This window comes from Nycticebus coucang, chromosome 7, assembly GCF_027406575.1.
Source record: "Nycticebus coucang isolate mNycCou1 chromosome 7, mNycCou1.pri, whole genome shotgun sequence".
In the NCBI taxonomy this organism is placed as follows: Eukaryota; Metazoa; Chordata; class Mammalia; order Primates; family Lorisidae; genus Nycticebus; species Nycticebus coucang.
This window is the reverse complement of record NC_069786.1, coordinates 104,882,264-104,908,301: the sequence shown is the minus strand read 5'-3', so window position 1 is coordinate 104,908,301 and position 26,038 is coordinate 104,882,264. Positions and strand designations below refer to the sequence as shown.

The window sequence follows — 26,038 nt, the reverse complement described above, 5'->3', positions numbered from 1 at the left end:
AAGCCTGTCAATACTTACTCTAACAGGGTGATTTTCAACCAGTGTGCTGTGAGAGGATCTTAGCTGTGCTGCAAAAATTTTTAAAGACCATTAATTAAATTATCTTTGAAAGAAGTTCAAAGCACAGTAAGTATATTATTTTTTTATCAACATAATTTAAGTGTGCCACGAAAGTTTAACTACAGGTTCAAGTATGCCATGAGATAAAAGTGGTTGCAAACACTTCTCCAAGATATATATCCATGCGTCACTTAACAACAGGGATAAAGTCCGAGAAATATGCTGTTAGGTGATTTCATCATTGTGGGAATGCTGTAGAGTGTACGTACACAAACCTGGATGGTGCAGCCTACGACACACCCCGGCTAATGCCCCCAGCCTGATCCTCCCAGGCTGCAGACCTGCACAGCCCGCTTCTGTGCTCAGTAGGGAAGGCAACTATAACACAAAGGTAAGTATTTATGTCTCTAAACATAGAAAAGGTACAGTAAAAGTACAGTACAAAAGGTGGAAAGTAATACAGGGCACTTACCATGAATAGAGCTTCCAGGACTGGAAGTTACTGTGGGTGAGTCAGTGAGTGAGTGGTGAATGAGTGTGAAGGCCGAGGGCTGTAGATTTTATAAACCCTATATTCTTAGGCTATACTAAATTGATAAAAAAAATTCTTTCTTCAATAATAACTTAATCTTAGCTTACTATAAGTTTAAAAATGTATCAACTTTTCATTTTTTTTAACTTTTGACTCTTTTGTAATAACACTTAGCTTAAAACACAAATACCTGCACAGCTGTACAAAAATATTTTATACCCTTATTCTATAAGCTTTTTTTTTCTATTTTCACCATTATTTATTTATTACTTTCCAACTTCATTGTGAAAAACTAAGACGCACACAGACATTAGCCTTGGCACACATAGGGTCGGATCGTCAACAGCACTGGCTTTCTGCCTCTCACCTCCACATCTTGTCCCACTGGGAGGTCTTCAGGGCCAATTACATTCAGGGAACTGTCATCTCCTCTGATAACAATGTCTTCTTTTTGGATTACCTCCTGAAGGACCTGCCAGAGGCTGTTTTACAGTTAACTTTTTTTTTAAATAAGTAGAGTGAGCACCCTCTAAAATAATGATAAAACGTATAGTATAGTAAATATATAAAGGCAGTAATATAGTTTTTTATTATCAAATATTATGTACTGTACATAATGGTATGTGCTATAGTTTTACGGGACTGGCAGCTCAGTAGGTTTGATTGCACCAGCATCACCACAAACACAGGAATGTATATGGCCCTGTCATATACAACAGCTATGGCATCACTAGGCGATAGAAATGTTTCAGCTCCTTTATAATGTCCTGGGACCATGGTTATCTGTACAGTCTGGCATTGACCGAATGTCCCTGTGTGGCCCATGAGTGTACCTGGCACCCGCTACCCTCTCCCCATTTCTGTGGCTGCCATGGCAGTCCAGGCCACAAATATCTCTCACTTGGATGACCCTAGTAGCCTCCTAAATCGTCTCCCTTTTCTACTCTTGTTACTCAACAAACTCCCCTTCTTGGTGGTGTTCAGAATAATGTGAGTCAGCTCTTTCTTCTTCCCTTTTGCTTTAAATTCTGCAAAGCCTCCTCATTGCACACTGATAATAAAATGTAAGACCTTCACTCCAGCCAGAATGGTCCACAGTGATCAGGCCCCAGCCTACCTCTCTGCCTTCCTTTAGATAAAACTCTCAAAGTTCATTCTTACCTTCCTTAGAATTCAAATGAACGGCACTATCTTTCCAGAAAAGCATTTCAGATGTTCAGTTGGCTAAACCCTATTTTGGCATTTGAGTTTCAGCTCAAATTTTACTTCCCTAGAGAGGTCCTCTCTGACTACACAACATCAAGTAGACTCCTTTTTCTCCCCATTTATTTCTTATCACATCTTCCTGGTTAATTTTACCACCATCACTCATGAGTGCTGCATTCACTGGCTTCTCCGTCCACTGAGTGGAACCTACATAACACTGGGTCCATTGTCCTACTTGTTCAGTTTGAATCTGTAGGGACTTAAACAGTGCCTTGCTCAACTGAAGCATCAAGGATTGCTTAGTTGTGGAATAAGTGAATGGATAAAGAATTCCTGGATAAGACAAGTGAAAGGAACTTACGGTTAGAATGGTATTTATGTGTCAGACATGGTTCATGGCTTTACCACCAGGATTTCTTTTGATTCTCATGAAATCCTTTAAGGTAGGTATTACCCCTATTTTATAGATGAGGCTTCCAGAGACTGATTAAGGAGACAAATTTAACACTTATAAATTATAGAGCTAAAGTTGTAACTGGCCTTCATATTCTTTCCACTATGACACAAGCTGGGTCTGATAAGTGCATACATCTAATGTTTTGAAAATAAGAGTATAAGCAAGTTGTTGTAAAGTACTGAGAATAATATCTAATTTTGGATCAAGTACAGGAGATACCCTTTTCAACTTAATCTTCCCAGGATGGGAAAAAACTACTTGAAGATTGAGGATTTCTACCATAGAAGGCAAGCTAGGAGAGGTGATCTGAAATAGAAGAAATTATTAATTATAATGGAAGAAGGAAAGTAATTGAGAAGAAAAATAAAGCAGGCTGGATGTCATGGCTCTCACCCATAATCCAGCACTTTAGGAGGCTGAGGCATGAGGATCACTTGAGGCCATGAGTTCAAGACCAACCTGGACAACATAGTGAGACCCCTGTCTCTCCTTTAAAATGAGAAACAAAACAGTGAAATATTTTTATTTTGCTGCTATGGGATTCAGGACCAAGAGGCGTGTTGCAAAGTAGGAGTGGCAGGGGTGGTGGTGAGCATGTGGGGGTGTGGGAGGGGACATGAATGGTTTTCTGAGATGCTGCGTGACCAGCAAAGTTCTATCTAACTGGGCATTGTACCATGGTTGGTGCTCAAAAATAATTGAACCAGTGAATGGAAAGAATGAAAGTATGCAAGTCTATGTAGAAGCTCTTTCCCTCTCTCCACGTGTTCTTTACTATGAGCGGAAGAGCAGACGGGAAGACTTCAAGTGAGTAGATGGCAGGAAAACAGTGGGGGGGCTTTGGCAGGTGCACAGGCAAGCCCCAGTCCTTAAAGTGTGTGAAAATACCCCTCCCCCTTCCTGGGTTCCTCCCCCTCATCTTCATGCACCCCCCTCCCTTATGCCTGTGGGGGGTGGGAGGAGACGTGATGGTTACTTTGAAAAGATTACCAACTCTTTCCTATTACACTCTAATGGCCCCTCATCAGTCTTTTGTTGGTTGCAGTTATGTTTGGGGAGAGCATGATTTAATCCATGATATATTGCTTTCTGGGTGATAATGAGCTGTAAAGAATAGGGTCCTATCATAATTTATTTCAATAAATTTTAAATTACTATCTAGAAATACTAGGAATAATCTCATGAATAAAAGAAATAAAAAAGGAATTTATGGGATCTTTACATTCCCTAAGGAAATAATTCAAGCACCAAAAAGAAGAAACTGAATTTAGGTAATAGAAAATCAAGGTGTTTAAAGAAGAGCTGTTGTTTTACAAGATCTGAAATAACTACTTGGAATGCAATAAACAGTGTTTGCGGGTGGCTGCTTACAGAGACCCAGTGCAACCCCTTACAGATAAAATGATCCAGGTCAAGACAAACTTTCAATTTTATTCAATTTACAAAGGACATAAAAGACAATAGGGAAAGATCCTTTTAGAGAACCAGCAGCAAGCTGAGGTGGCCCTTCAGAGAAGTCCTGAACTCAGGCAAGGGGGTGTGGTCTTTGCACTCCTATTTGGACCAGTCATTTGGCATGTGTGCTGCCCCCAGGGTGGGGCACATCCTAGAACAAGGCAGGGCCCTTCAACAATGCCTGGGGAGGGACTCAGCTGTGAGTCATCAACAGCTAATGCTTTTGGCAGCTGGAGGGATGAGTAGTTCAGCACTGAGGATTGGGGCCAGCAGGCAGGGCACCCCAATGTCTATTCTGCTGCAACCAGCACCAGGAGCTTGAAGGGAAAGAAGATGGTTGCTCAACATAATATATTGGATAACCTTTCCCGTGGGCCACTCTGATGGGCTTCCTAGAGCTCTCTCCATCCACTTCCATACTTCGGCCCCTTCAGACTACTGGTGGAACAATCTGAAAACATAAATCCACTCCTGCCGTTCCCCTGCCTGGTACCCTTCAATGATTTCCTATCTCACAAATGATGGACTCCCAGCTCGTTGACATGCCCTTTAAGTAGGGTGACCGTATAATTAACTTATCACGCAAACCAGGACACTTTTGAGAGTGAAAGGAGGCCCTGTCCATAACTGCAGAGGGACAAAGTTCAAACTAGGACTGTTCTTGGCAAATTGGATGGGTGTTCACACTACACGTAAGGCACGTGATAAATTGGCCACCTTTACCTTAATTCACCCTCTTCCCTAAGTCCGCTCACCCTTGCCCTCCACCAGGCCCTAGAACAAACTTAGCTCTTTCTCACCCCAGGACCTTCACGTTGGTCACTTCCTTCCACCCCCACCTCGCCCTCCTTTGCCCTTTAGGTCTCAGCTTAACATTTTCCTGTTCAGAGAGAACTTGTATTTCTTCTCCACTGTAACACCGATCTGTTTTGTCCTAACTACTAAAATTATAATCACTAGATTTTAAGCTCCAAAAGGGCATGATCTGCTCCAATCCATGTATCCCTGGGGATTAGCCCAGTGCACCTGTGCTCTTCCATACATGTTTGGTATCAATAAATACCAGAGTGAATGAAGGCAGGTCTTAGGAAACAGTTCCGAAACCAAAGTGTGTGTGTGTGAAATTTCCCCAACTCAACAAAGGACAAATCCATCACCTACATGGAAATTATACAGGTGGCTGCTCACTCTTGAAAATCTGGACCCAGAGGAATGCAAAACATTAAGCAACCAATTTGCAAACACCTAGAGGATCACAGGCTGCTACATGATAACAGGTAGTTTAGTGATGAGGAGATATTGTCAGAACAATCTCATTTCCTTTTAAGACAGAGGGACCTTCATCAAAAGCATTTATTAACTGTCTATCTGCACATGGTCAGGAGAGGCCCATCCGAAGTGGAGGTGCTTAGGTTCAGCTGCGAAGCATCAGATTTAATATGTGTCTTGACTTCAACTAAAATCTGATTTTGCTTCTGTGATAATTTCCTTTTACAGGCCAGGCAAATATGAGTTGCTTACAGTAGAAAGGTGGTAGCAGAATGGTTGCAGAGTTAAGCTCAGAATAATTACCACAACATTTAAAAGTTGAAAAAAAAAAACATAATGAGTAAAGCGTGATGTTTTGTTCAGGTCAACTGAGGTTAAATTTTTAGGGCTTTGCCTCCGAGCATCAAACCATGTTCCAGAAAACAGAATTGCAGACAATTAGCAGGTGAGTTGTTTCAAGTTCATTTGGAATGACTGCTGAATGCTTTTCTTTGACAAAGGGTCCAAATGAACTGCTGAAAATGAAAATGTGGATACTGATTCACACGCAAACATTATGGTCACCATTGCAGGCTAAAAGCAATGCCCTTTTAGGGGTTAAAAAGTCACATGCACATTTCCAGATCAGTGCCAGATGTTCTAACCTTGAGCTCTGGAGAGACAATATCTCAGGTCAAGGTGACACAGGCACATCCCATCATCCGCCCTACGGAACTTGCAGATATGTGAATTGAATACAAAGCAGCTAGAAAATTCCATACTCAGAAAAGCGTTAAAGGTGAGATCCCGGGAGAAGAGACCCTCAAATGTACTGAAGAGTATGATTTGTCCCAACCACAGGGAGGGCACGGCTCCCAGGGGGCGTCTTACCTGCCACGAGGGGAGCCGTCTGCATCCAAGCAGCCAGCAGTGGTGCAGGGTGCCCAGCCTCAGCCATAGCACGGACCCTGGAAAGACTGAAGGGCAAGACACAACCCCAACCCCAGAAAACTTCAGTTTTGAGAAGGTTACAAAAATGCCTCACATCTGTCCACAGGGGAATAAGATAGTGGCAACCAGGTCACAGGAGAAGCCATGTCCAGCACTGCTGGTCAGAGGTCATATGAGAATAACATTCCTTCAGGTACTCGTGTTGCTAAGGAAGTATTTGTGGCCAGGGACTGTCCTGGGAGCTGGGACACAGCATGAACAAGGCAGACACCATCCTCGCCCTCACGGAGCTTATAGTTCCCAGAAGATTTAGATACCAACGGAGTGGCCGTGTGATTGTGTCTCTGAGCCTGTGGAGAGTGATGGAGTTTGAGGAATAACTGAGCCACAGGACAAGGATTAAGAAGAGACGGAGGGCTGGTATTAAGCAATTCCAGCTATCCAGAGGAAAAACCTCCAGGACAGAGAGTCCAGAAAATCACTTTATAATCCATTTCATGTTCTGTGATTCATTATTGCCCTAAGGAGGGCAAAAGGCATTTGAATGTTTGCCAAATTCAACAGTTGCAGGAAGGTCCTCATCTGCACATCAGTCAGCAGCATCTAGCACAAGTGACCGCAGCCGCCTTCTTGCCGGGTCTGCTCTCCTGGTTTTAGGGACGCCGCCTCAGCCTCCCCTTTACTGGCTGTTTCTACCACATCTCCTTGCCGGCTCTTTCTCAGCTGCCAACACCTAAGCGTTGGGGTGTCCGGGTCTCTGTCTTGGGCTCCTGCCAGTCTGATGGCTGATCACCTGGTGACATCATCCAGCGCAGGGCTCATATCTCCCTCAGCACAGTGCCAACTCCCAGGGCCAGGCCTCACAGTTGGCCTCCACCTGTCATAAAGGGCATCACAGCCTGGAATGTACAGTATCCACAACTGCTCCTCCCGCATCTCTCCCATTTCCGTCCATCCAGGTCCTGAGCAAAGATCTAGGAGGGACCCCGAAGCCTTTCTCTCCTTTAACCTCCACATCCAGTTCATCCCAAGTCCTTTCACTTCTTCCTCCAAAACATACTTGTCTTAACCTCCATTGCTACCTGTCACCCCAGCCTGGTTTGGATTGTTCCTGGAGTGTCTCAGTCCATTTGTGTTGCTGTAAAGGAATACCCAGGGCCGGGCGATTGATAAGAGAGGGAGATGATGTTGACAGTTGTGCAGGCTGTACAGGAGCATGGCACCATCACCTGCTGCTGGTGAGGCGTCTGGCGGCTTTCACTCATGGTGGAAAGGGAGGGGGAGTCTGTGCAGATCAGCTGGTGAGGGAGGGAGGGAGAAAGAGCAGAGGAACTGCTTCAACAACCAGTTCTTGTGGGCACTGAGAGTGACTCTCTCTCTAGAATGGCACCAAGCCATGGGTAAAGGATCTGCCCCTCAACTCCAGCATTTTCTGCCAGGCCAGTCCTCACCTCCAACATCGGGGTCCAAATTTCAACATGAGACTGTGCAAGACCAAACCACCATACCCAAACCATGCACAGAGCTTCCTAACTGACGCGGTTCCTCCACCTGTGCCCCTAATGACCGCTCTACACCCCAGCCAGAGGAAGCCATGTGGACATTAACAGACTGTGTTATTGCCTAGTTTACAGGTGATGCGAGCTTGCTGAGTGCATTCAGCATAAAGCCCAAATTCTTTACCTTGCCTTAAAAGACCTGCCTGCCCTGCGCATTGCTCAATCCCCTTCCCACTGTACTGTAGACGTAGAGTTGCCTTTTTATTCCTCACACTCAGCACAGTCCAGCCCCAGGGCCTTTGCACTTGCTATTTCTTTTGCTTGGAGTGCTCTTCCCCTAATTCTCACATGGCCCTCTCTATAGCGACATTCAAATCTCAGTCTGTTTCTTTTGCGACTTTCAGACTCAGTCTGTTTCTTTTGTGAGGTGTCTCTGGCCAACAACACTAAAGTAGTTGTTCAGTTACTTTTTATTGTATACCCTTCTAGTGGTCTGTATGCTGCTTTCTGGTAGTCACTATTGTTATTATTTATGTACTTATGTATTTATTGTTTTTAAATTTTATTTATTTTATTATTATTTTTGTTGTTTCAGGATCACTGAGGGTATAATGAATTAGGTTACACTGATAGCATTTGTTAGGTAAAGTCCCTCTTATAGTTGTGTCCTGTCCCCAAGAGGTGTGCTATACACCGTGACCCCTCAACCCCTCCCCCTTCCCCTCTCCTAGGTCCCTTGTTCCCCCACCCCCCACCTTGAATTGATTTGAGTTTTTCTCTTATTTGGGTATATATTAGATCATCTACTGGCTTCATATTAGAATTGAGTATGTTGGATTCTTGCTTCTCCATTCTTGTGTTACTTTTCTAAGAAGAATGTGTTCCAACTCAATCCAGGTTAATACAAAAGATGTATTAATGGAATACCATGGAATACTATTAATGGAATACCATGGAATACTATTCAGCCATTAAACTTTTTTAATGGCTGAATAGTATTCCATGGTATACATATACCACAGCTTGTTAATCCATTCCTGAATTGGTGGGCATTTAGGCTGTTTCCACATTTTGGTGACTGTAGATTGAGCTGCAATAAACAGTCTAGTGCAAACGTCTTTATGATAAAAGGATTTTTTTTTTCTTCTGGGCGAATGCCTAGTAATGGGACTACAGAATCAGATGCAAGGCCTAATTTGAGTTCTTTGAGGATTCTCTACACTTCTTTCAGTCCCACCATATTATTTATTTGTGGTTTGTCTTCACCATTGGAACGTAAGCTCTAAGAGAGCAGAGACCTTGTGTCCACAGAGTCTGCAGCAGTGCATGTTATGTATATGAGTCCAGGCTGCATCTGTGGCACACGTGAGTATATGGATGCCTGAAGGGTCATATTATACAACCTGCCAAGAATTCATGTATTGGGTGGGTATTGCTGCATACAAAGTCACCCCAAAACTTAGTAATGTAAAACAATGAGCATTTGTTATTGTTCACAAGTCTATATCAGCTTGGCTGACCTTGGTTTGGCCCATTCATGTATCTGTGGTCAGCTGGCAGATTAGCTGAGGGGCTGCGTGGCCTAGGGAAACTTCATGCATGTGTCAGGTAGCTGTTTGGTGATCAGCTCTGGTGACAGGAGCACTGGGCCATGTGTCTCTATCATCTAGCAGGACAAGACTACTCACATGGTTATCATGGGGTCTGAGAGAAAGAGCACAAGTGCTCAACGCCTGTTAAGGCTGAGAGCTTAGAACTGGCGTATCATCACTTACCTGCCATTCTGTTGGTCAAAGTGAGTCATGAGGCGGGCTCAGATTTAAGGGTGGCGGGGGATAGACTCCATTTTTGGACAGAAGGAAGTACAAAGTCACATTGCAAGGATGTGGCATCCTTGCAATCAGTCTACTGCATTAAGGATGGCAACAGAAGTGATCACTTTTGATTGCTACATTCCCCTCCCCAGATGAGGTCCACAGGCCCAGAAGTGCCTTTCTGTTAGTCTATGGGAAAAGATCCAGTGTGTCCTTGGTTGCACAACTGGGGTGACTGGGGTGTGGAGGAACTGACCTCTATGCACCACTTTGCAGAGCCGTGTTGATGCATCTGTGGCCAAGGGGAGCCATGGAAGCCCCAATCCTCCCTGATCCCCCACAAACACATGGAGCCAGCTCATAATTAAATCTACATATGTAGGTAGGGCCCAACACAGGTGCCACTGCTGTTATTGAACTCGGCCTCAGAAGGCAGCGAACACCAGGGCTATTTTAGCACCAGAAGCTCCCAACAAATAGGTATCTGATAAAAACAAGGCAAATAAGAGTACCCTCTCTCTTTCTTTTATAGAACTCAAATGGCTCAGAATGATAAGACCTTGACACAGGCATCTTAAGGGAACTCCTTAAAATGTGAGGAAAACAATATGCTCACCCTTGTCCTTGCCCACTGTGCACAGTAGTGTATCTGCAGCCTGAGAAATTCAAGGCTAAAGCAAACAGGTAAGTTTCTACCTTTCTTAAAACATGCTTAAGCTGTCCTGGGTCTTGAACTGTTATTCACACAGCTTACCATGGATCACAGAATTTACAAGCTAACTTTGCAGGGATGAAATGACTTCTTCCAGGTCCCTCATATAGTGGAAAAGAATTCCCGTGTCCTGGCTTCCTGTCCACCTCTTCCCCCTCTCTCCTCTTCCCAGCTGTTGGTTTGATTTTAAGAAGTCCTTTTTCCACACTCTGCTGGACACAGACAAATGTTTTTGACTTGAATGTATTGATCTCAGGCAGGTGAGGGTGGAAGTAACCATTCAGCGTGACAAATATTTAGATCAGCTAAGCATCCTTTAGAATCTCTTGAATGGAATATTTCCTCTCCCCAACCATTTCACTCAGCCACCTACCTCCCTAGCATAAAACATTCAAATTTTTCTAAATTTTCATCCATTAAAAAAATACTTCTAGGCTATAGCTACATAATGTCTCCACCGGGAGTCTTGTTCCTTTCGGTATCCTGAGAACACCAGATCTAAAACAGATTTAAATGACTCAGCAGTGGGGCTCAGACTTGTGTCTCTGCCTGCTTCTCTGTTGCAGTCCACCAGCCTTTGGGGCTTTCTTGCATGGAAAGGGAAACACCCACGACTCCATTCTCCTGCATGTGAAACTTCTCTTGCTTCCCACAGACACATTCCTGAGGGCACCAGTCATGAAGGAAGAAATCCGCTGGGGTCAGAGTTGAATTCCACTCAGCTGGTTAGTGCTGAAAGTGAAGTGGTGGGCCTTAGTGTTCCCAGAGTGTCTCAGCCATGATTCATGGCTCTCTGCCCCAAGTGTTGAGTCTTGCCCAACTTCCTCACAGAAAGGACCAGATTATAAGCTTGAAGGTGAGGGAGGAAACTGGAGGCATGTCTGGGAGGATTCAAAACATGATGAGATACTTATGGCAAGGGTCACTTGTCATCCTCTTGGGCTGGAGGTGGCCAGAGTTCAAGAAGACCCCATTTGACCACATCAGATGACAAAACCCAGATTGGATGTGTGTGCCAGAATAAAGGCTTCCTGTTTCCTTGGCTAGGACAAAGGAAGGCTTTGAGTAGCAGAGGCGGCCTTCATGATGCAGTGGAGGGGCCAGAGTGGCCATGGTGGTTATGAACTGCTTTCTATTTCTTTGTTGGGGGAGAGAGCCCTTCTCTGTAACAGTGGAAGCTCAAGGTTTGATGGTACCCAGGTCAGTGATGTCTGATCACTAGGACAGACACAGGGTAGCAGGACTGGTCCTGGTAGATCCAATATCTCAAGACACCCTTAAGAAGGAGCTAGAATATTAGAGACCCTGGTGTGATTACATGATCCCTACATAATAGTATCATGTAGGGTGGTAATATCACATAATAATATTACATGATATTAAAGCTTTACCAGCAGGCGAGAAAGAATAAGGAGGTCCCATTCATTATACGTGATATTCATGCCTCTACCAACTCTGTAAACCCTGACAAGCTTTCTCTTCCTCCTCTGCACCCTTTCACCAAAGCAGGTGGGTGTCTTCCCTGCCGCCCAGACCTCTGGGCTGAGCCTTGATGTTCTAGGTGGGCTTCTGCCCAGCCCCATGGCTCCTTCTCAATTTGCACAGGCCTTGACAATTTGGCAGGCTTTGGCAAAATGAGAAGGTGAGCCATTCTTCCTCTGTGTTCTGTTCAGTTAAGCAGAGGGGATCCCACAGATGGTTGCTCAGGCCCTCGACCATCCTAGGGTATATTAAGGAAGCCCTTCCAGGGCACACTTTCTATCCTTTCCTCACTGGTGCATGCACTTGAGAGGCAGCTGAGATGGGAGCATTGAAATGCCTGCCGCAGGTGGACTCAAATCCGTGACTTTCTGCAGATTGTCAGGGCCTGTTCCCGCTTCTGGTTCTCACTCCAGGCTCTTTCCCTCATGGCTTGGTCTTTCTCGAGGCCCTGCCTTCCTCTCTGCAAACCGACTCGTGGTGTCCTCCCTTCTTCCTTCCACTCCCTCAGATGCACCCAGATCTGGATGTGTGTTTGAACCCTGTCAGTGCAGTAGAAACTGTGTATTCTCTTGAGGTCCCTCAGACCCCGAGGGTATCAGTAAATGACAGCAGTGATGGGGATTCTGCCCAGCCTCATTTGCCAGCCACATGACAATCTTGTTCTAGGCCAACTGACACTCAGGTAAGTCTTTCTGTTTGCTAGTTTGTAAATGACCTCCCCATATCTGAGTTGCAGCATTGACCAGGCCACCGGGACTGACTCAGTCATGATACCAGCCATGTGGCACATCTCATAGGGCAAGTGCTGTGCTACCCACGGGAGGCAACACAGGCCTTGGAAAGCTGAGTAGAGCCAAACTGAGGACTAGCCCCAGGGAGACCTGTCCGGACAAGAGACTAAAGAGGATGGCCTACAAAGGGTTGCAGATCCAGTAGTCTAGATGTAAGTAAGTGGTGTTTGTGTGTGGTTTCCCTGACCACCAGCAATTGTCCACTACTCACCCACATAGGCCATAGAGTGTCTGCCACACAGGTGGGCCAATCTGGCTTGAAGGAGCAGAGCAGTCATCACACACCCCGGGTATGTGTCATATGGTGCTTAAACCCCTTCCTTGTGCTTAGAGGATTATTTACAAAATGTAAAGTGATCCAATGATTGTAATTCCTTGGTGGATAGAGTTGGGATTAGAATCTCAACTAACAATATTCCAACTGAATTGGAAATTGGGAATTTGCTATGGAAATTTGATTGTTTTAAATTTCAGCTGCGCACACAGTAATCCTCCCCCATCCCCAGTGCTGAAGGTATGTAGCAATCCGGGCCTTCCCTGGCATACTAATACCTTTACTGAAGTAAGGATAATAGGAAGTGAAATCTTCTTGGTTCTCTTGACTCTCTTCCCATTCTCCTCTCTACAGAGAGAGTTTCTTTATATTCTGATTTTTCTGCTGTTGTTCACTGGGGCTTCTAACACCAACTTGATATTACAGCTCTTTCCACAACACCTGTTTTGTGTGATGATACAGTTGCTTAGAGGAAGAGGATGGGGCATCTCTGGTATCTCAGAGGCTGCAGGCATGACTGTATGGCTCAGGGTCAACTGATAAGCTCAAGTGCATTACCCGTTTCTGGTTCTGCTGCCGAGCAGTGTCATCACAACTAAACAATCAATTATTCAGTCATTTATTAAATAATTAGAACCTTCTATGTGCTTATTACTTGCCCTGACCTGCTGGACGATTAGACATGGTGTCTGCCTTGCAATTGCTCATGCAGAAGTTAGAGATATGGAAGTTACTGTAATGAGTAGCAATCCCTCAGGGTGCAACAACTCAACAACCCTGGCTGAAGAGGAGGAGAGGTCAGGGTGCTTAGGAAGGGGTGGGACGCATAAGAGAGAGAACTAGAATCTTCTGCCTCTATCTCCACATATTACAGGCCAGTGTTGGTACTGATGACACTGATGTGGTCACTGAGGGGCCTTGGGTGCCAGGGCTGGGACTAGGGTAGAGAAAGCAAGGTGTCCAGGCACTTGTACAACTTTGAGGATGGATGTTTTTTTACTGCCTTAAATAATGTGCCGAGGTGCTTCCCTGGCCCCCGCTTAGTCCCAGCACACTCTCTCTGCCTCTCTATTTCATTCCCAAGCTCTATATTCTTTCTTTCTTTCTTTTTTCTTTTTATAATATTAGTCCTAGCTTTCTCCCTCCTCTTTCTTTCTCTGTATTCTTTCTCTTCGGTTCTTTTTATTTGCCTCTTTATTGGTTTGTCTCCAACAGCCTCCTGGTACCTCTCAGCAATCCATTCCAGATGTTGCTAGAGTCTATTGTAGGCAGAGGTCATGGAGTGGGTGCAAACTCTGTGACCTGGATGAGCATTGTCATTTTTAAGACCATGATGACAGTAATACTGATACATGTCAGAAACCATAAGTCATTGAACCTAGTTCCTGAGAAAGTCTCAGTTTTTTTTCCATGTAAAAACGTTTATGTAAAGGAGTAAGATGATTTAAGTTACATGAGCAAATTAACTTCAACAAGAGAAGAATAATACATTTGTGATTCTTGGCCAACGAATACTCCAGCATCTTCCCTTTGAAACATAAACTCTGCCTTGTTCCTCACGGACCTTTTTGTACTGAATCTCCCGTACCTAAAATAGAAATTGGTACACATTAGGTGTTTAACACATTCTTATGAAATCCGTGAATCCAGAGTTTTAGGAGTTAAGGAATTTTTTTTTTTTTTTTTTTTTTTTTGTGGTTTTTGGCCGGGTCTGGGTTTGAACCCGCCACCTCTGGCATATAGGGCCAGTGCCCTACCCCTTTGAGCCACAGGCGCTGCCCTAAGGAATGTTTTTAAATAGAGGAAAAGCTGAGGTAAAATAATCTCAGGAATGAGACAACTTTATGTAATAAATTGGAGTTGAAGAATGAAATGGTGGCTGCGACATAACCCCGCATCCTCAACCTTCAAAGTAATAATTAGCAAATAAAACTGCTCTGTTACAAGACCATATGTTGGGTCTCCCCAAATGGCATGTGTTGAAATCCTAACCCCCAAAGTGATGGTATTAGGAGTGGGCCATTTGGGAGGTAACTACGTCATGAGGTTGGGGCCCTCGTGAATTGGTTTAGTGCCCCTTCTATGAGGAAAGAGGAGAGAGCTTGCTTCCTCTCTCTGCTGTGTGAGAACACAAAGAGAAAACAGCTGTCTGCAAACCAGAAAGAATTTCCACATTGGACACCTGATCTGGGACTTCCCAGCTTTCAGGACTAGGAGAAACAAACGTTTATTTTTTAAGCCACCCTAGCCATGGCCATCTGTTATAGTAGCCTGAACTAAGCTACAGTCTCATCATGTAACCACTCCTACTTTAAGCTATTTTATCTGTAAAGTAAGTGGGTTGGAGGGAACACAGAAGGAGCTCTTTCTGCTTAAAAAGAAAATCTTCCATTTTTTTCCAATGTGAAGTTTGGGTGTTCCCACTCTAAATGGCTCCATTTGGTTTTTTGTTTGGTTTGGTAGAAAAGATTAATTATGAGGGCATAAGTATTTTTTTTTTTTTTACAGGACTATCTTCTACAATGCTTAAGTCAGGGCGAAAGGTATGCCCATCACCACAATAGTGTTCATTGTACCCAGTAGGGAAGTTTTTATCTCACACCTACCCTCTCTCTGGTCTTGGTTTCTCATGTCCTTTATGTAGCTTTGTTCCCCTTGTACACAAGTATTAGCTGCCACTTATTCGTGAGAACACATGGTGTTTGATTTTCCATTCCTGAGATACTTCACTTGCGTTAAGTCTCCAGTTCACTCCACATTGCTGCAAATGACATTACCACAGTCCTTTTTCTTTTCTTTTTTTTTTATATTACAGTCCTTTTTATGGCTGAGTAGTACTCCATGGTGTGTGTATGTATATATAAAATCACATTTTCTTTATCCACTCATGAATTGGTGGGCACTTAGGTGGATTCCACATCTTTGCACTTGTGAATTGCAGTGTGATAAACATTTGAGTGCAGATATCTTTTTGAATAAATGACTTTCTTTCTTTTGGGTGGATACACAGCAGTGGGGATTGGTGAATCAAATGGTAAATGTAAATTTATTTCTTTGAGGAATCTCCATACTGTTTTCCATAAAATTTTTACAAATTTGCAGTCCTACCAATACTGTATAAGCATTCCTTTCTCTCTGCATCCACACCAGCATATATTGTTTTTTGACATTTTGTTAATGGCCACTCTGACAAGGATAAAGTGATATCTCATTGGAACTTTAATTTGCATTTCCCTGATGATTGAGCATTTTCTTCATGTTTGTGGTCATTTTCCTAGCTTCTTTCAGAAAACTTCTGTTCATATCATTTGCCCAATTTGCCCACTTTTCGATGGTTTCTTTCTTTCTTCTTTTTTTTTTTTTGTGGGGGAGGTTGCTTATTTCTTTCTTACTGATTTCAGTTCTCTGTAGATTCTGGGTATCAGTTCTTTGTCAGATGTACAGTTTGCAAATATTATCTCTCATTTTGTAGGTTGTCTATTCACTCTGTTGATTATTTGCTGTGCAGAAGCTTTTTACTTTTATTGAGTCTCATTTGTTTATTTTTGTTGCTGCTATATTTGCCTTTGGAGTCTCATCCGTTTAGTTTTGACTTTGCATTTGTTGTCTTCCCACTTCCATCTCTAGATATTGCTTGGATGTACTTTTGGTCATGGCCTTGGAGAACAGAACAGTGTATGGCACCTGTCAAAGCCTTGCGTAGGAGCTTTGGAAACAGAAGTAAGTTTCTCATCCACATTTTCACAGTTAAAGTTTTTAAGGTTTTAGTGTGTACTACTCTTAATTTCAAACATTTAATGCATGGATTATTCCTTTGGCTTCTTTATGCCTGCTTTCATAGACATAGTAACTTGTTAAATAATAAAAAAGCTGAGCAGTGGCCTGAATGAGAGTCTTCAAGGACTGTAGGGAAAAATGTAGATTTTAATTCTATCTCTACCCACTTCTCTCTGGGCTCCTCCGGGGAAGGTACCCAGGATTTGGTTGGCGCAGTCCAGGTATTCACTAAATACCTATCTTTTAAATCACTAAAAGAAATGCTTTTCTTTTCCTTAAGAATGGGAAGCTATCTTTAGATGCTGAAGTCTGATTCCATATAAATAGCTGGGATATTACATCTGAAAAATCTTGGAGGAGTTGTATTCATCCTGCCCTTGGTTTTCTGCTGATGTTATCCCACAATTTTCTTCCACTTTGGTCTATTCCATCCTTTCCATTTGACAGTTGCATTAGCATACTCTTCTGGTCTAGAAATGGTGATAGGAACGGGAGCAACAAACACCAGAGAGGGGCGTGTGGGGGCTGTTCTTTGACAAGGAATGAAACAGAAACCTAACTGTGAGACCCCAATTCACCCTGAGTGTGAGCAGAAAAAGATTTCTTGAGATTATCTGAGAATACCTTCACCTTTTAAAGCTAGTGTTGCAAACTGGGAGTCTGGAGGCAAATTAAGTCACAAACATAATAGTTTAGTCAGATAAATGTTTGAAATTTTTTTTCGAAGGTTTGTGGCTTCTACCATTCCACAACATCTCACTCTTATTCTGGATACGTCACACACTCATGCATATTGCCCGTCCCCCTTTGGGAGAGTTTTCTCTTGTAGTCCATACTCTAATCTCAATTAAAACTCCTTCTCCCAGCACAAAAAGGCCCATGCCAACTCATCATCAGCTCCCTTATTCTCCATCTTAGTATTGCCCAGAGTAGTTAAGGTCACCATAAAAAATTTGATGACCATGTCTATAGACAGTAACTGCAAGAATTAACATCCAGATTTACTATCAGAAATTGGCTGACTTCATATTTTAGAGCCACTCTTATAATGTTTTTCTGCTATCCTAGATACCTGACAAGCCAAACTCTCTCCATGTCAATTTCACTGTGCGCCGGGCTCTGTTGGAAGCCTGTGGGAGCTCAGTGTGCAGGGGAGATAAGCCAGGAGCATGATGCTTGTTTAGTGGTTCTCTCTGTAGTGTCCTTGTATTCTTGGATCTTTTTTTCTTGCCCATTTCCTTGGCCTTTTATCATAAATTCCCTGTGTTATTTCTGTACACTCTTGGCAGGATAACCCACTATTTCCCCTCATTAGCTGGATCTCATAAGGGAAGAATGCTAAGTGTCTTAGTCCATTTGACTTGCTATAAAAATACTTCAGTCTATGTCATTTATTAACAACAGAAATTGATTGCTCACAGTCTTGGAGGCTGGGAAGTCCAAGAGCAAGGCACCAGCAGATTCAGTGTCAGTTAAGGGCTCCTTCTCTGCTGCATAGATGGCAGCTTTTTGCTGTGTCCTCACGTAGAGGAAGGGGCAAGCAAGCTCCCCCAGGTCTCTTCTATAAGGGCACAAATCCCATAGCCTCTTAATGCTGTTACATTGGGGATTAGGTTTCAATATAATAATTTTCGAGATACACAAACATTCAGATCATAGCACCAGGATACCATTTGATGGACTTTCTCTGTTAGTGTTGAGATACTCACATTTATGGAACTATCCTTTTGTCAACAAACTGTTCTCTCTTCCTGGCTACTAGTTCATCCCCTTATAGAATTTCATGGTGTCAGAGATCCCTGGTGTCAGAGGTTTTCCCTCCCCAACGTTTTCCCTCCTCTTACTCCTACACAAGACTGTGGGAACTCCAAACACTGGGAAGGTTCAAGGGAAGGCCACTTTATTAGGGATGTCACAGAAGGGATTTCTACAGTGACTGGGTAGAAATTAGAGTTTTAAGACCGCTTTAATCTTTTCAGCTTTAAGAAAAAAATGTTTATGCAGTAAGTTTATTAGAGAGTGTTCTCAGAGCTTGGAGAACATTGGTGTGAGAGTAAAGAAAGCAGGATTGAGCAAAGGGAGATGTTGTACTGCAACATGGCCATAGCATTTTTCTGCTATTTCTTACAGGGCACTCTGGACCTAGAGTGGATTTTCAGAGATGTCCTAAGTGAGAATAAGGGGGCCAGATTTTTATACTGCATGTATACCAGTAAGCTAATGTAGGAAGCCCTCAAAAAGGGGCAGACGTCAATCATATTTAAGAGTTTAGATTCTAAAAATGTGTTAATGGCTGTATTGACCATTTGTGCAAAGGGGTCTACCTATATACACAAAGTCTTCAGAATCTGATACTTTATTAAGGTTTTCTCCAATTACTGCCTTGAAAATATTATCTGCTAATTAAACTGATAACCAAAATTACTGGCAAAAGGACATTTGCTTCAGTTAAAACCAAAGGGACAAAGAGCATGCTGGGAGGTAAGACTGGACATCAGGGAGGATGACAGAGGGGGTGTGTACAGAGGAGACCTCCTTTTACAATAGATCTCTCAGAATGAAACCTGCTCAATTTTTAATTTTCTGCCTTCAGCATGAAACATGCCTTATTTTATCTGTAACTTCTGTGGGAGGAGTCTCAGCTTACCTTTTCCAATCCTTAGGCTGCTCACTCTGGGCACCTCACTCCTGGTTTTAACCTTTTCTCTTTCTTTGTGATGATTGTTTAGAGTTTATAACTAATCAAATATTCCATTGGCACCCTGGGGTTGACTGGTCAGGGAGGAGCTGGACACAATTCAAAGCCAATTTCCCACTTTTTAGACTCACTGAGTGACTTGCAGAATGGAGGGAACTCCTAACACATGGAGTGTGAATTGTGTGCATAAGCAACTTGAAACCCAGGCAACCTTCAGCTCAGGGTTTCCTGTGAATCAGCTGGGTTTTCTGGCATAGCAATGAGTGAATGGCATTAATTAGGTAGGCTTAGATTGTGCCAAAGGGGCTTGTGCATTTAGTAGGAACTGGGCATAGCGATGGTGGAGAAACAATGAATGAAGGGATTATTTTATCCCCTATCCCCCCTTTTTTTACAGTAACAAATTTTTGACTGATTAAAGTACTTTTCATGGTTCCAGGAGGGAAATGTCTTTTGTACTACACAGTAGTATGTCAGTTCTCATTACTAAACCCTGGCTCTTCAAATGCTATCTGAATCTCCCCAAGGCCTCCTTGAGGAGGCTGTAGGCAAAAATTTCAAGGAACTTATGCCAATTATTTTTTTTCTATCTACATATTTATGGCTGACCCACAGTCATCATGTAAGTCAGGTGCTATGAACACAGTTTCCTTTATTTCATTCATGGTTTTTAAGACAGATAAAATTCTTTGAAATACTCCTTTTCCCTTAGCCTCTGCAACTGCCATTTGTGTGGTCTACTTGAAAATTACATGGCAGCCCAGAGAGAGAAGTGACCCAGATTTGGGGGTAGGGGAGGGGCAATTATTTGGGTATTATCTACACTGATACCAGAGCTAGTTGTGGATGTGTGGACATGTAACAGAAACATATTCTGAGGCCTCAGCAGTGGGAGCAGGTGTGAGGCTCCAGGCTTCATCATTTAAAATATCTATAATTTAGGGTCCTTTTGTTGTAAGTTACAGATTTTAATCTGGCAATTCACGAGGGGAAAAAAGGAATTAATTGAAGAATACATAGTAGTCATTTAATAGATGCAAAAGCTGAAAACCATGTATCAGAGAGAAACGGAACCTGAGGATTTCAGTAACAGGAAGTAGTGGACAGGCTCTTCAGGGAAGTGCAAGTGTTTTGACTCATCTCCAATTTCTGTCCTTATTAAAACCCCAGTGAGATTCTGTCTAACCCAGTTTGAACCTCATCCCAACCTTCCGGCTAGGCTCAGTGAGTAGGGCGCCGGCCCCATATACCGAGGGTGGCGGGTTCAAACCCAGCCCCGGCTGAACTGCAACCAAAAAATAGCCAGGCGTTGTGGCGGGCGCCCGTAGTCCCAGCTGCTCGGGAGGCTGAGGCAGGAGAATCGCGGAAGCCCAAGAGGTAGAGGTTGCTGTGAGTCCTGTGACATCATGGCACTCTACCAAAGGTGGTAAAGTGAGACTCTGTCTCTACAAAAAAAAAAAAAAAAAAAGGGAGGAGCTTTCACCAATGGTCTCTTGCACACTGCTCACCACCAGGAAAAGGCACACAGTGTAACAGAGGAAAGGCCACTTGGCTCTGCACAAGCAAAATCACAGATCTCCACTCCCAAGTTGGAAGCGCTCTGCTTGCCCTGGAGGGGGATCTGATGCCCCAATCTTACACTCTGCCTTATCATTACCACAGAGTGTCAGAAGAACCTCTTTGTCCTCTTCCCAAAGCTCCTCAATGGACTCCACATTGCCTCCTTTGGAAGGAAGATGAACCACAGGCATCTTTCTGCCTGGTAAACTGATCACAGAAAACAGTCAGCTAGGAGGACAGGCTAAGGCAGCAGCCTGGCAAAGCCCCCTAACTCCCCAGACTTAGAGGATTTTTCCTGACCATCTGGGAGTGCTGGAGGGCAAGGTGATGATGACTCTCTGTTTCTCAGGCTTTCTCACGGCAGCCATTCTCTTCAGCTGTTCAATCAAGCTCCTATTAAGTCCAAGCAGGCCTTGTGTATATTATTTGTTTGATTTGTAAAAAATTGTGTCATTTGCTCTTAAGGAGCCTTTGGGAATGAGCATAATTAAGCATAGATTAAAATGTCTAAAACACCGAAAACCACCATAATGATACGGTGAAACCAGCTAATATGAAGCTTAGAAATAGCCTCACAGAGTCATTCCATGGAAGCATCCCAATTTAAAATGATACCGAATAACCAAGTATCACTGATGATTGATACTGAAACTGTGGTTTCAATGTTGCATGCAAGTGGTGATTCTAGTGAAATGGAAAATAGCTTGTGTATACCATCAACAGACGCATGGAGGGCATCGGTCAGATTCTGAGGAGGAGGAGGAGCAGCAGAAGGAAGAGAGGAAGGAGGGAAAGCAGAAAATGAAGTAGGAGGAGGAAGAGAAGAAGCAGAGGGAGAAGGATCCATTGTTAACTCCGCAAACACTGCACGTGATTCTGGGGCCACCAATGTCCAGGCACTTGCTGTAAGCCATGCAGTGATCTGGGTAAAACAAACTGTCACATGTGAGGAGAGATTAAACAATTAGGCTATTCATATAGAGTGATGAGTTTAATGAAGGAAGTAAACAGTGTACAGAACAGGGTTACTGAGTTATTCAAGGTTGCGTGGTCAGGGGACTTCTCCCTGACAAGGTGACTTTTAAATTCAGAAGCCAGAAGAAAGCAGCCATGTGAATATCAAGGAGGAATTTTCTAGCAGAAACAGTGGTTGCAAAGGCGAGGAAATAGGGCAGGATGATGGGCAGGTTGGTCCTTCTGGAGCACCTGGGAGCAGAGTAGGAGATGAGAAAGGCAGGTGAGTAGGGCTAGGTGGTAACCAATGCCAAGAAGTCATTCTGCACTCCTTCTAGAGCAGTGTTTGTCAACCTTTTTTATCTCATGGTACATTTGAACCTAGAGTTAAACTTCTGTGGCACACTTAAATTATGTTGATGAAAAGGCAGAGTTAAAAAAAAAAAGAATATACCTACGGTGCTTTGAACTTCTTTCAAAAATACTTTAATTAACAATCTCTAAAAATTTTGTGCACAGTACACCAGAGTGCTATGGCACACTGGTTGAAAATCACATATAAGCTTTAAGCATTATATGTCACTGTGCCAGTTAGGCGCTTTTGGCTGCAAGTAACAGAAACACCTAATGGTAGATTAAGCATTTAAATGTTTTAAATCTAAAAGCAAACCTGGAAACCAGCATTTCCAAAGTTGGTATAGCAGCTCAACGACATCAAGTTCCTGAGAATTTTATTTTCATTCTTTACCCTTAATATGTCAGAGGTGACTTCCTTTATGGTTTTGAGAGAGACACTACAGCTCTAAACTCCATGTCCTTATGGACCAACAGGCCACGTGGGAAGGAGGGTACAATCAAACACGTGTCCCTTGTGGTGCTTTTTCTTTTCTATCTGAGAGAAAAATCTTCACCCTCCAGCAGAATTTTTCCCCCTCTCCCCCTCTCCCCTACACAGGCCAACCTCATGTACACCCCACACTAGGAGGGATTAGAAAGAGCTGAGCCCAGCAAGGTAGCTCTACACAGGAGTTATTTGAAAAATGTTCCCCAGATGCTCTTAGGAGAGGAAACGCATCAAAAAACCGAGGTAGGGAAGATGTTCCAAGAAGCCTGTTGTTTCAGGCTCAAGTGGAGAAGTGAGGCCAGTGTGGTCTTTTCTGGGATTTGCTGGAGTGGGAGGAGGGGGTTACTGTCCTTACAGTGTAAGATGGAGAATGGGGGAGAGTGGACAGTGTTGGGGGAAGAGACAGTCCAGGCTGGCGTCAAAGCTGAGGGTAACAGGTGCAGGCTCTGGACAGACACCGAACAACAGCAGCACACAACACTCTGCTATGAAGGTCGGCTATTATGTCACTGTTCTCCTGTGCCTCTTACCTCTTCCCATGTCAGATTATCGTCCAGTTATTTGGAGAGTTTATGTTTTCTTTACAGATCACAAAAAATCATGTGTGCCAATTCACTAGCAATTTGGTCACCCTACCCTCTTCATAATTCCTGTGGCCATGAGGATGAGAACCCTTTGGCGGTACCAGACCCATAGATGGTCGAAGGTACACAAGGCCCACCCTTGTCCCTTTCAAAAGATAGCTTACACCAGAGGAGAGCCTTGGGGGAGTGGATGAGTGTGGTCTGGGACGGTGCCTCAGTTAGAGCCCAGAAATGTGGCAATAGCTTCTTTCACGCTCATGAGGTCAGGGGTGTCCTTCGCGTTTCCTGGGAGGCTTCTCACCATGCCTGGAGGGCTGGGGAGATGGAGAGGGGCTGAATAGCGAAGCACAACCTTTTGATTTCTTTTCCTCTGAGAAGCTTTTACTGCCTCCAGAGTCTGGGCATCTGTGGGAGGGCTAGACTGTTTTATAGTGAGGATTTTTTCCCCCCTTCTCTTTTTTTCTTTTCCCATCAACACTTGTCAGGGATTCAAGGCAAAATGCCTGGCAAAGACCGGGGCTTCTGCACCAGCGCAGGCGAAAGATGGGTCTAAACAGGGAACAGAGCGAGGCATTGTTCCAACCCTGCAGAGTGGGAAAAGTAGGTCAGAGAAGAAAATGCAGGTTTGACAGAGCTGGGAATTGAACTTGTCACCTCAGAGCCCATTGGTGTAGAAAGTGAACAGCCAGCAAGGGACCGGGGAGGAACTGAAGTCTGCTGCCCCAGCAGGAACAGACACACGCTGTGAAAAGCCGCCTGCGTGATGGCCATCGGCTCCTTCCAGGCTGTGGTCGCCAGCCGCCATCCTCCCCCTCCCCCAGCCCCTACTCTGGGAAACTAAACTGAGTGATGATTCTAGACAGCAAGAGCAGCTGAGACTGTCTCTGGAGAGCATGCCAGGCGGCAGTGTCCCAGCCACCAGCTGCATTTGCAGGACTGAGATTTGAGAACTCCCCACACCCCCTCAGAGAGGAGGCTCTAATTACAATCAGCATCACCTTCTAGGAAACTGCCTGGGGGAGGGCTGCCAGCAGAGCAAAAGTTTTCTTCTCATCACCCTGCTGGTTAGTACCCAAGCCAGGGGTGCCAGACTTACCCAAGTTTTGGTAATTCTCCTATCTGCTCACAGACTTGAGGTCTCCAGTGATTTCAAATGAAGGGCGCTTTTCCCAACTCTGAGGATGTTTCACTTTGGAACAAATTCCTAGCTCTGGACGTTGATGTTTAGTAATAGAGGCCTCCTCCTCCTCGCAGATCTCAAACATCCTTTGGTAGCAACAATAGAGTCTTTGAACTGGTCCTTTCAGACCTGCCTCCCACACCTTTGACAGCAAGAAGTGAAAGCTTGTTGGATGGGCCTTCCCTGAATACTCTCAACACACTCTTGAATCTGAGAGAAACTTACAGCCCAAAGGCCACGAACTTCAGTGCCTACCACTTATGCCGGGCCTTCATTCTGTAATCAAGGCTTTGTTTTCCCTCTCTGTGTATTGGGACAGCCTTGACAAATAAAACCATTTATTTATAATGGAAAGACAGGACTAGATCCAAAGACTGATTTCACTTCCATCACTTCCTCATCTTTGTCTTTAGGCCATTTACCACAATTTATCACCTTCGGAAGCCTCAGCTATAAAATGGGAATGATATTATTTACAGCAGAGTTGTGAGGTTTCACCCAAACATAAATGAAGTTGATATGTGAAAGCACTTTTCCCACACCTACAGGAAGCTCAATCCAGTGTTTCCTTTCTTCCTTCCTTCTTGTTGATCATGCTGAAGGAATGGCTGGAGGAAGTATTTGGAAATATACTTGAGGCTTGCTTAAAAAAAAGAGGGGGGAACGAACAATGGGATCTATCTTTTCATCTAATCTTGCCCTGTCCACTAAACACATGTGGCTATTCTAATCTAAATTCTTTCAAAATAAAAATTTATTTAATTTTTTTATTTTTGTTTATTTTTTAAAGACAGTCTCACTGAGTCACCTTGGGTAGAGTGCTGTGGTGTCAGCCCAGCTCACAGAAACCTCACACTCCTGGGGTTGAGAGATCCTCCTGACTCAGCCTCCTGACTCAGACACCTACCATGAAGCTCAGCTAGTTTTTTCTGTTTTTAGTAGAGATGGGGTCTCACTCTTGCTCAGTCTGGTCTCAAACTCCTAAGCTCAAGCAATCCACCCACCTCGGCCTCCCAAAGTGCTGAGCTTACAGGCATGAGCCTCCACACCACACCTCAAAATAAAATTTAAAATGTAGCTCCTCAGTCATGGACCCACAAGTCAGGTGTTCAATGGCCACATGTGGCTAGTGGCTATCATATTGGAAAACACAGATATGTAATAGAACATTTCCATCATTGCAGAAAGTTCTGTGGCACAGTGCTGACAGAAGTCACTTCTTAAGGAAAAACCTAGATTTCCTTTTGCCTTGGAGTATATTATCTTCTTCCAATGGCCTTGCCTTTAAGAGACACAGTGTCTATTTTATACCATAGCCAAGAAAACCCGCTGTGCATACAGACGGCTCTACATCTTCCTTGGACCTGGTCTTGCACATGTGTCTTCTCATCAGCTTCTACTCTTCCTGCCGAGTTGGTCAGGGAGAAGGACCTAAGAGTCCAGCCTGGACATAGCCTGGGCTTCCCGATTTCATAGACCTTGTTTCCCTGTATGGCTTTGTGCCTAGCACATGAGGCAGAATTGTACTGGGGATCAGAGGTGACTTTATAGTTGATTGAAATGCCTCCTCTGCTTGCCTTCCCAGGGCTGAGTCAGAAAAGAAAGCTTTTATTTTCTTGGTAGGGTAAAGGAGATGGTTGTTGCCATTGGTGGTAATAAAGGAAGTTAAGGGGGAAAGACTCTTTAAAGAAAAATGAGTGTTGTAAAATGGAAAAGAGAGACATTTCCTAAATCCCAAGCTGCTTTGCCCCTGCCTTTCAATATTAATGGAAAAACACTGACAATCATTTGAGGCTTGATTGTCAATGTTTTGGCATCAACAGGCTTGGAGTTGATGCCCCAAGCATTGGCCACTGCGGCTTTCCACACAACACCCCTTCTTCCAGGCAGGGAGCACAGCTTATCCAACCACTCTCACTTTCTTGTGATCCAAATAGAGCAGAAGAAGTTTCCAAAGGGG

The 26,038-nt window shown here is 43.9% G+C and overlaps 1 long non-coding RNA gene across 1 annotated transcript in view; it reads left to right on the top strand.

The window, feature by feature from the left end:
• Positions 1-324: 324 nt before the first annotated feature.
• LOC128590821 (uncharacterized) overlaps positions 325-26,038 on the top strand; it is a 37,518-nt gene continuing 11,804 nt past the window's right edge. Inside the window, exons 1-4 of the long non-coding RNA XR_008381341.1 lie at positions 325-451; positions 9,755-9,906; positions 12,153-12,359; positions 16,109-16,201. This is a non-coding gene — a long non-coding RNA (uncharacterized LOC128590821). The remainder of the gene's footprint in view (positions 452-9,754; positions 9,907-12,152; positions 12,360-16,108; positions 16,202-26,038) is intronic.